Below are 11,545 nucleotides of genomic sequence, written 5' to 3'. Positions count from 1 at the left end.
AGGTTCTATTCTAAATAATTTTTCCTTTTTTTTCTAATCCAATTGTAAAGATGCGAAAATAAGTTTTTCCAGTTATTTTGTTTTTTTTTTTTTAACTCAAAAATGAGATTTTGAGCTTTTTGATTTATACCAGTCAATAAATATGTAATTTAATTTTCCATCTCTTATTTATATTTTAGAGAAGATATCAGGAAAGTGGCCATTGTGTCGATCACCAATTAAAATTTTTTTAATGCATTTTCAAATTTTGGAGTGATAAGTTCTCTTGTCAAATATACTGTTTTAAATAGTTCGGACTCTTACTTACTTACTACTGGTAATAGTTTAAAAAGGCAAAGAAACAATTCCGTATTAGCAGAACCCTGTTCGTTTTGCTTGGTCAAATACATTTAAATCACACACATTCATGTCGAAAACTTTCCAGTGATAGGGAAACGCAATTCTTTCGTATGGAATCTTATTCAATAGGAATTCATAATAAGTATGAATATTGTTTAGATTATTCTTGCATAATCCTTTTCAATTGGATGGAAATTTTGCAAAAAATCGTTGCTTTCTAAAAGGTGCTTATTTTATGTCACCACATTAACTTATATGTTCAGTAACTGAGATTAGAGAGAGTAGGTATTCTGAAGTGGCAAAATCATGAACTGAGTCGGAAGATTTGACTGGTACATCAATCGGAAAGGTTAAACGATTGAAAATTTTCCGATTTCGAAAGAAATTTTTTTACCGAAAGGATAACTCGATATTAAAATCTTACATTATACCGTTTTTAATTTTGTAAGCCGAAATATTTCTTTTTTTATTGAGTAGTTATATGAACCATGAAGAAACTACTTTTAAATTCAAAATTTTAGAAATGAAAAACAACAAATAAAATATAAACTTAAACACAATTAGAGTCTCTGCACACTCAAGACTTTCTATCGGCCGATACTTTAGCCAGGTTGGGTTGTTAGTAAGCGCACATTCAGTCGACTAAATAGTAGTCCGTTTGGTATTAAACATTTTAGTTTGAAGACAATTGGAGCGATTTAAACCATAAGATTTCAGAATGAGAGCAATCGAAAATAAAATTAGTAGAAAGTTGTTTGTTTGACAAGTTTCAAATAATTCAATACTACTATGCACATTCTCCACTCAGAGCATATATATTCAAAACTTCGTAAAATATTGGGTTTCCTTTTGTGGAAAGCCATCATTTTTTTTCATTTCTAATATTTTTCAATACCATGTCCCCTTACATCTCGAGATTAGTTTTCCAAGTTCTTAGAAAAAATGTGTTTATTTTGTTGTGAATTTTGTTTGACTCAATCGTAAAAATTCTCCAACGTAAAGTCGAGTGGATATATTCTAACGGAAAAGTAATAAAATTTTAACGTAGAAGAGTGACCTCGAACTTCTTTGAGGGATTGTTCCTCATTTTTAAGGTCATAATGTGTGTTTTTTGAGCTTTTGACATAGATTTTTTATTGCAGCCAAATAAATGAATCTCTTAATCGAATGAAACAATCCGACCACAACACGTTTGTTTCTCCAGTTAGACCGATGCTGATGTGTGTTTCCAAAAACAAGGATCTAAAGAACATTTTTTTGCTCGAATATTGTACTCTTATTGTACTTCATCCAGGAAGGCGTATGCCGACTTTCCACGAATGGATTTTAGCCACACAATATGCCACTAGACAAAAGTTGATTAAAAATTTTCCATCGGGAATTCGACTGCGGCTTAATTTCACACCGGTCGACTTACGCCGAAAAGCTTTGTTGGACGACGATAATCAACTCGTGAAAAGTCGTGAATGGCCGACTCTTTACTGGTGCCTTTTATTTGTTTTAAAAATCTCCTGATGACAAAAAAAACTATCTTCTTTGGACTATAACACATAGCTCTGAAGAATTTCTTGTGAAACAGTTAAGGATTCTTGCGATAACGTCAATTGCTCAACCATTTCTCCTCAATTTTTTTGTATCAATCTTTCAGAACAAGTAGAATGAAAATATTAAATTAAGTTCTTATTTTTTTTAAACTCAAATGGAACATTCGTCTTGGCTTGTATTTAACTTTTATTCAAATTGAAGGAACTTATAGGAAAAGTTCCTCGTTTTAATACAAATAATACACTTAGTAAGCATTTTAAACCATCTTTTCAAAACCGCTACATGATACATTTGAAAGCATTTTCTTTAAACGCTTTAAATAGAAAAAGTCTTATAATGACTTTATGACTTGAGAAAGTATGGATTGTTAAATATTATGAAAATATTTATTTCTATTATTTTTTCGATCAATGGTGCCTTGCATACAATCATCGAATATTTGTGTTTCTCAAAAACAATTCTTAAAAAAATGTGTGTTTGATTTTTTTGCCATTTCCAATTTTATTTAAACAAAATAAATTGAAAACTATTATTTTTGTCTGGTGCAAATAAAAAGTAAATAAAGTAGGTCACAAAAAATATATTTAACACAATAGAATTATAATGCTTCACAGTGAGTTTTAAATTATATTATTTTAAAAATTTAAAACTTAATAATTAAATTAAATCCAAACAGATACAAAAATTTAAAATGCGCTTGAAGAAAAATCGAAACTAAAAAAAAAAAAAAAAAAAAAAAACATACAAATCAAGAAAAAAAAACCAAGCAATATTGTTCCTAGCAAAAAAAAAAACTTTCTAAATTTATAAATAAAACAAAAAGTCTACACCTCATGGCAATGATCCGAAAGGAAAAAAAAAAATACCTCTGCAATTAAATCGTGTAAGAATCCTTTATTTTATTTCTTTTAAAAAAAATATAAAAAAGAAGAGTCTTCCTTATTATTTTTTTTATAACCAACAAAATTATTAATATTAATCTTACACAAGAACATACTTCAGTATGTATATCAAATTTTAAAACAAACAAAAAATTAAAAAAAAAATGATGTTGACTTGTGCAGTGCAGCTCTATGGTCTTTTTTTTTAATTAATTAAATTCGAATGCAAGTAGTTATAATTATTATTAGTTTTAAGATTTAAGATTTTATCAAAATAAAAATAAATAAAAAAAAAAAAATAAAATAAAATAAGAATAAACAAAAAACAAAAAGAACAAACATTATAAACATTATTATGTACATATAAAATACATTAACTATTTTATAGAGCAATTGTATTGGCAATGTGTAAGACAAACAACAACAAAAAAATCGATGTCTTTAGATTAAGTTACGAATGTATCTTTATGTGGATTTTTTTTATTTCTGTATTAAGTCTTTTTTTTATAAATATATATTTAAAAAAATATATATTATATAATAATAGTTTATAAAAGTGAATAATAAGCATGAGTATCATTTTTATATCTATAAGTTTTATAATATTGCAAAAAAAAAATAAATAATAATAATAATAAATAAAAGTATATATTTAAACTGAAATTAAAAACAAAACAAAAAAAAAGATGAAATTTGTAGATACAGAAATTATATTAGAAAAAAAAATATGATTTTTAAATTTTAAGTTTTAATTAAGTTGATGTGATAAAAAATTATGGAATCGTAAATAAAAAAAAAAAGAAAAAAATATACTAAAGAAAAAGTTGTGTATTTTTTAGTTGAGGGAAGAAGTCTAAGTTCGATTCCCAGCCTACACCTTCTAAAGCAGGACGTGCCGAGGCCTCGAAGAATATAGTATCAATGCCATGAAAAGTGCATCTCTGCTTGCTGTTCAACATCATGATGTCAAAATGACGACTCTAAGAAAAGTTATTGAAGATTTAAGGTAACAGTGCAGCTGTAATATAACAGAAACCAATATGAAAACCATGATTAAATTCGGAACAAGGATTTAAGATGAAGCTGGCAAAAGGAAAGTCCTCAAAAATATTTTTTGTGTGGATGTTCTCTTTTTTTGAGGGGTTGAGTTATTTGTGAAAGAAAGGTACCATAACTGCTGACATAAATTTTGTTTATTTTTTAAACTTGGTGAAAAAGTTTCGTTTGTAATAGGAATTGAACTGTTCATTTTCAAAACATGATAAGTCCCTAATATTGCCATTTTTTGAGCTTTAGTTACTCTACTAATTCTGTAGTTAAGAGGAAGTTCTACAAATTTTGCAACACACAACAAAAGAAAAAATAACGTTTTTTCTTTTGCTGTGTGTTGCAAAATTTGTAGAACTTCCTCTACAAATTTTGCAACACACAACAAAAGAAAAAATAACGTTTTTTCTTTTGCTGTGTGTTGCAAAATTTGTAGAACTTCCTCTTAACTACAGAATTAGTAGAGTAGCTAAAGCTAAAAAAATGGCAATATTAGGGAACCCGGCCAAACAGCTTAGATTTTGATGATCTTTTTTTTTCAAACGTCGGTAATTAAAAATACTTTAAAGTCTATAGATTAAAAATTGCCGGTGCTGCCGTTTTGATTTCTTAAATTTAATTGAAGATTTTTGTGAACAAAGAACATTTTTTTTCAAAAATTTTGCTTAAGGGCGCTTTCATAAATGCATGGTTGCGCAAGTCTGACGAATGCAAAGCTTTCATTAATGCAAATGACAAATGTCAGGTGTTCATAAATGTAAAACGCAAATATTTGCAGCACAAATGTGCAAATAAAAAAATTCTCATGCGCAATGAATTTAAACTTAAAGAAAGAAGGAACATGACGTAAAAGATGATACAGCTTTTCTTTGTTTCTCAATTCTGTTAAAATATTAATTGAAAATTCAAAGTTCAAGTCAAAATAACAAAAATAGAAGCGAATTTCTTGAATATACTAAATTTGTAAATATTGACAGAAATGTTTAAAAAAAAGATTTTTTTCTTAAAGGATGGAATTAAGATAATACATTGTTAATTTTGGAGAAGAGGCTGAATTGCAACTCAAATATTTTGACAAATGAAAAAGAAAAAGTGTTCATAAATTCAAAGTAAAATACATGCGCAGATAGTTTTTCTGACATTAGTCTGATCGCAAATGACCGCATGTAAACAAAGCAACCATGCATTATGAAAGCACCCTAAATTTCAGAAATTAATCAATGCCAAAAGATAGTCTAGGAAATTTAAGGAAAAAAAAATATATTTGAGTGAGGGACAATCTTCCATCGTTTAAGAGATAGATGTAATTTTCTTATTAATTGACTTCAAACACAAAAAAAAAATATTTGAACACAACGGCACCACGTTTTTAAAAAGCTAGAAGCTTATTCCTATTTGTAAAATTAAAATTAAGGGGTTATATCTAGTTGTAAGTGCAAAAAAACCTTCTTTTTTGTGAAGAGGCATTTAATTATATAAACATAAAGAATACATATCCATATAGCAAATTTAATGTATTAAAATAATTCGCTATGTATTTAAAAAAATATTGGGTTCCGTTATTTTTGTAGTAGATTTTCTAGACGACCTTCAAAAAAAGGTGCCTGGCGGTGAGCAAAATTTCTCCGAAACGGCTGGAGTAATCGGCTTGAAATTTTTACACAATTTTCTTAGATACTTTTGTCAGGTAATGAACGAAGGAAAAAGATTTTTGACAATAATTCGATTTTTTAAGCCATTTTAAAGTGTAAAGTTTCGTGAAAAACAACGATTTTTTTCTTTGGGAAGCCGCCATTTTGTCAAAAATCAAAATTTTGACTATTCCTTCGTTCATTTCCTGCATTCGTCTGTCTATCCTGAAAATGAATCTTTTGGTTTTTTTAATTTTAAGTGACTTGGATCAGAGATATCTTCCTCACCGCCAGACACCGCCAGACAAATGAAGGACTTTTGAAAGAATGGTAGGGTGTTTTCATAAACGTCGGAAATCTGCGTCATTCCAATCGTCTTTCTGCTTTGCTGCATTAATGAACACACCAATTCTGCAGAATGTTTGCAGGCCTGCGTTGGTACAATTTTCAGCAGTCACTGAGTGTTCATAAACGTCATAAAAAAATTACCACAGAATGAGTTTTGTTTAAGCAAAAAAATATTTCTTTTTCAGTTCCCGAAAATATTGTTTTTAATAACACGAAAAATTTGTAAACCGTGCTACATTAGGGTGGCCAAAAAAATACTTTCTTCTAAAAAAAATAATAAAAACACCGAGTAGTTCACATTTAAAAAAAATTATCTATGGAAAAAATATTTTTAATTAGGGTGTTCAAGAAAGTTTTTTATTCGTTTGAAAAACAAAATGATTTTTAGTGCACAGAAAGTTTGTTATGTGCGTTTTTGCTATAGTAATATTAAATTCATGCCAAATTAATTAAATTGAATTTGGTTGAATTCCAAGCGTAAATGTTAAATAAACCATTTTTCTGAGCCCCCTAATTGGAAAATACCTATTCCAATTTTACATTATATTTCATAAACCATGTTTTACAAACTTTCTCTGCAGTGAAAAATAATTTTTTTTTTAATTAATTTAAAAAAAAAATTGAACCACCCTAATGGAATTTTTTTTTCTTGGATAATTTGGTCAAAACAATATCCACGTTGAGTTTTGGAATTCTTTAAGCAACTGTAGAAGAAACAATTTTTAGAGCCACCCTAATACGAATAAAATTAATATAAACTCATTATCTCAAAAAACATGATTTCAAAATTTTCTGTGTCATTAAAATTTAAATTTTTCGAAAAATGAAAAAAGAAACTTTTTTTGCACCACCCTAATAAATATGTTTGCTTTTCATTTTTTTAAACAATATTTACATTTATTAACAAAAAAAATCGAATCAAGAGTCAAATAAATTTCTTCTTGAGTTCTGCAGCAATAAAATTTTGGCTGCGCAATCTGCCCGATGTTGACGACATACTGACGTTTATGAACAGCAGAACTGCAGTTGGACTAAGTTAGTCCGATCGCAGATCTGACTTTATGAACACGACTAACGCAGGCCTAAGTTAGGCAGACGTTTATGAAAACACCCGTAATTGAACTCAGATTTTTGAAAAAAAAAATTATTGAAAAAATTTTAACATGTCGTTTTTAAAACTTTTTCGTAATATAAAATGCATCATTTTTTAATTTTTTTCTGACACATTTATTATGATTTGAAATTATAAAAGGAAGTGTCAATATGTATTACGGTTTCTGAAAAAATTAAAAAGTATTTCATTTTTTTGAAAAAAATTTAACTTAGTTTTTTTTTAAAGTTCAGCATTTAAATATAAAAGTATTTGTTATTCATTCAATAGCCCTTATTATTGAAAGTTAAATAGCAAAAGTTAAAAAGTTCTTATTTACCAAAATCTTTGAGAAAATCAATTATTGCAATGCAAAAATTCAGTTTTTATCAAAAAATCCAATGAAATTGAAGTAATTTTTATATTTTTTTTTTTTTTCAAAATTACCTTTTCCTCTTCGGAATTCAACTGATAATATTTATGGCCAAAAATTATTTTAAAATAAATTCATATTTTACTACGAAAAGTTTAAAAAAAAACCATTTTAAATTTTTTAATAACTTTTTTTTTCCAAAATTTTGAGTTGAGGACCATTCATTCAAAAACTCTTATTTAAATTTACAGATAAAAATGAGATTCTAGCTTTTTATAAATGTGTCTGTAAATATTGTAGGTGTTGCCGTTGTGTTCAAAATATTTTTTTTTGTGTTTGAAGTCAGTTTGTGAAAAAATTGCATTTATCGCTTAAACGATGGAAGATTGTCTTTTATTTTTTTTGTCATATATTTTTTTTCCTTAAATTACCTAGAGAATCTTTTGATATTTGTTTTATGAAATTTAAGCAAAAAAATGGTTTTGTTAAAAAAAATTTAATTTTAATTTAAAAAAACAATACGGCAACATCGGCAATTTTTAATCTATAGACTTTAAAGTATTTTTAATCACGTTTGAAAAAAAAAATCAGAGCTGTTTGGCCGGGTTCCCTAATAATTTCCTTTAGTTACTCCACTAAATACCGTTTGAGTTTTAATAAGTTGTAAATTATGTCGCAGAAAGGGCTGTTAAAGCAACGAAAGAGTAAATCAACATTATAACTAAAAATCATGAACAAAAACAATTCATACTTCAACTTGCATCTCTATTAAAAAAACATATTCCCGATGCAAGAAAAATAAGTACAATAGTAAATAATACCTACACAACCAAATAATAAAATAACAATAATAAAATTTAAATATTTTATTTTGTTTTTTACATTTTATGCTTATTTGTAAATTAAAATGTCTATATTTTTGTTTTTTTTTACACTAAACGCAAAAAGAACGATTTTTTGAAAAAGTATGAAAAAATGGGTTTCTTTACTAAGATGAATCTCGAAAATTATAACAGTTAAAAATCTGAAACTATAAGGTATAAGTCTGTAAGGTTTCAAATTTATCGGACAAGGTCCAAAACCCCATGTTATTCCCATAAGAAACTTCAACCGCTTGGAGGCACGGGTTAGAATTAAGTTAGAGACTTGAAACCTGGGGAATATTTTTTTAAAATTTATTTCCAACAATATATGTAAGCCCTTGAGATAGCAAAGAAATTCCAACTTTTTTAAAATAAAAACCTGCTTATATCGAAAATTAATACCTATGTATGTGCCCTATAAGTTTTAAATTTTTCAAGTTTTCAGAAAAAATCCTTTAAAACAAAAAAACACTCAAAAATACTCTTAAAAAATAGGTGTTTGTCAGAAGCCTTAATTTTTTTTTATTCATTAACTTTCTAATGCTATCTGTAAAATTGTAAAAAAAATCTATAATAACCACTTTGACAAAGGTCTACGAGATGTTTTCATTAAAAAAAAACTTCCATAATTTGTTAACTAATTATCCTAAAAATAAAATTAATGGACTAAAAAAAATTCAACTGTCTCTGACTTACTGTTTAGAAAATATAGTCATTTTTTTACTATCTCTTCTATTTACCTCTATTTACGCTATTAAATTTTTGAATTTCGAAAAATCCCTTCTTAGTGCTAACTTTCAAGTTTATACCTATGTATCAAATAAAATATCAAAGATTTTTATATCTATTTATAGTTTAAACTGTGCGTTGATTTTACATTTTTAAGTGTTTAAATTTTCGTATTTATTTCTTAAAAAAACTCAGTTGCAGTTTGTTCATTCTCAAAGTCGGACGTTTTTATTTCAATATTTTGAAGCTTTATTTTCAACATTTAGCTATACACATAAAATATTTTTACGACATTAAAAAAAAAAAAAACAGTTTTCACTATTGGATAAGATATATATTTTTCTCTACATAAATAGTAGGTATTTCCTGAAAAAGTGCAATATTAATATTAAATACATGTTTAGCACAACAATGAATCTTAATTATTTGATACTAAAAAATCTGCTTACATGCATTCGAAGAATTACTTTATGTCTAAACTTTCCCGGTAAAAAGCAACAAGTACCAACAAGCTAATCAAAAGTCTAAAATAAAAAAAAAGAAGTTTAACCGGTTATGTCAAAGATAAATAGGCACTGCATCGTGTGACAACCATATTTAGTTTCTTTTATTCTAAATGGAAAGGTAGTGCTTGCCGGATCGAATTTTTTCTTGGTGCGATTTTGTTTAAGGGTGTTTTTTTATAAGCTTTTTGTTTTAATTTTGAAGTTTTGTTTCTTTGTCTTTAAATATAGAGGTATATTAATTTTATTTAAAGCATGTTTTTTTTTCAATTAAAGGTTCATTTTTTAAATTTTGATCATTTAAAGTGAGAATTCAAAGTGTTTTTTTCACGAAAGCTGAAAAAGAAAAATTAACAAATAAGTAATATAGTAGCCCTTGATACCTTAAAACTTAGTACTACATCATTTTCGCCTTATTCTCTCCGATCAGGTAAGAAAATAAATAGTTCCTCCAACTTCAGCCTTTTTGTTTGATGGTTTCTTTTCTGCATGGGTTAGTGGGTAAAAAATACTTTACCCATTTTCGCTTCCGATATTTAATGGCTTCGAAATCTTAGCATCCCTTATGCAAAATTTTGTCATTTATTTAATGGTCAACAACTGGTGTAGTTATTAAGTCAGCTATAAAATTGTTTTAACTATTTTGTTTGCGTCTGAACTGCGGGTCACTGTGGCGTATGTGTAACTTTTTATATTGAAATATCTATTTTTGTAATTATTAATTACACCTCACAATATCATACCAAAAGATATTACAGGCATGCTAAGAGTATTCATCTCTAGAAATATTTTGGGTAAAGTTGGTTCCACTTAAATCAAGGTGCAAGTTCACTTGGGTAGGCTTGTGGAGGGGCTTATGATAATTTCTACTCTTCGACGCTACAATCCATTGTGGATTCGGGCCTCAACCAAAAAGCTTCTCCAGCCAGCTGTATTATTAAGCTGCTGCTTCCAGCACGCCCAGTTGATTGCGGTCCCCTGTTGAGCTAGTTTAAGGATTTGTGGAAGCAAATGAACACTCTTTCACATATAAATACCCCTATGTGCAACGTAAGAAAATTTTAAATTTTTGTCGGACTAAGCTTTTTACTTGCGATATAGGTACTATAGGGCAAGTTTAGGATTCGTAAAAAAAATCGAACTCGAGATAACAATTTTACATGACATTACGATGATGGAGAATGCCAAAAAAGTGGGTCCGGCAATTCTGTCTGTCTGTCTGTCTGTGTGTCTGTCTCTATCTGGAGCTGCAGCCTAAACGAGTGAAGTGATTTTCTTCAAACTTGGTAGTTAGCAGTTTTTGGTGATTCCCTAGAGGGGAAATTGAAATTTTTTTTTATGACCAAAACTAACGGTACCTGCCATATAACGGAAATAGAAAAGGTAATTTTTTTCAAAAACGGCTTTAACGATTTTGATTAAAATTTTTGTGTGTAGTATTACACATAAGGGCCAACTTTTTAAATAAAAAAAATATTTTTTGTACCGTTATTAACGGTACCTGTTATAGAACGTTTTTTTTCGTTTCTGAATATCTCGTACAAAATTAACCCGATTTAAATGAAAATTTTTATACAAAAGTGTGTAAGTAAAGATAATATTAAAATTTTAGAAAATTTTCAAAAAACGCATTTTTGGTTTTTTAAAAAATATTTCAAATTTTTTTTTTGAAAAATCAATTTTTTGAAAACGGATCAATGAAAAATTTTGAAATTTAGTTTTTATGTGTAAATTAATTATTTCTTCAAAATGGCATACCAACTTTTTTTTTGAAAAATGTTAAAAAAATTTTATATATAAAAAATTATTTTTTTAAAAAACGGCTCCTACAATTTTCAAATTTTTTTTTCTAAAAATACCTTTTTATACGAAAAAATAAATTGGCATATTTGTTTTTTTTTTTTAAAGATATTTTAAAACGGTGTTTTATTAATTATAAAAACAGATTTAATTTTTTTATACTACTTATGAAATTTCTTCAAAATATCAAATTTTAAATTTCTTGAATAAAAAGCTTTAACATTATAGTTACTTTAATCATAAGAGCAAGTACGTGCGACCCCAGTCGTGCAATTTATTTTTTTTTTGCATTTATCACCCTAATTTCCAATAGTGAGACAGCAGGTTGATAAAGCATTCGACCCAGGAGGAGCTGTAAATGTTTTCCTTTTTTTATTGATGCTCTTTTTCAAAGAT

Source organism: Episyrphus balteatus, chromosome 4, assembly GCF_945859705.1.
Source record: "Episyrphus balteatus chromosome 4, idEpiBalt1.1, whole genome shotgun sequence".
NCBI lineage: Eukaryota > Metazoa > Arthropoda > Insecta > Diptera > Syrphidae > Episyrphus > Episyrphus balteatus.
The sequence above is the reverse complement of the archived record's forward strand: the minus strand, read 5'-3'. Positions refer to the sequence as shown.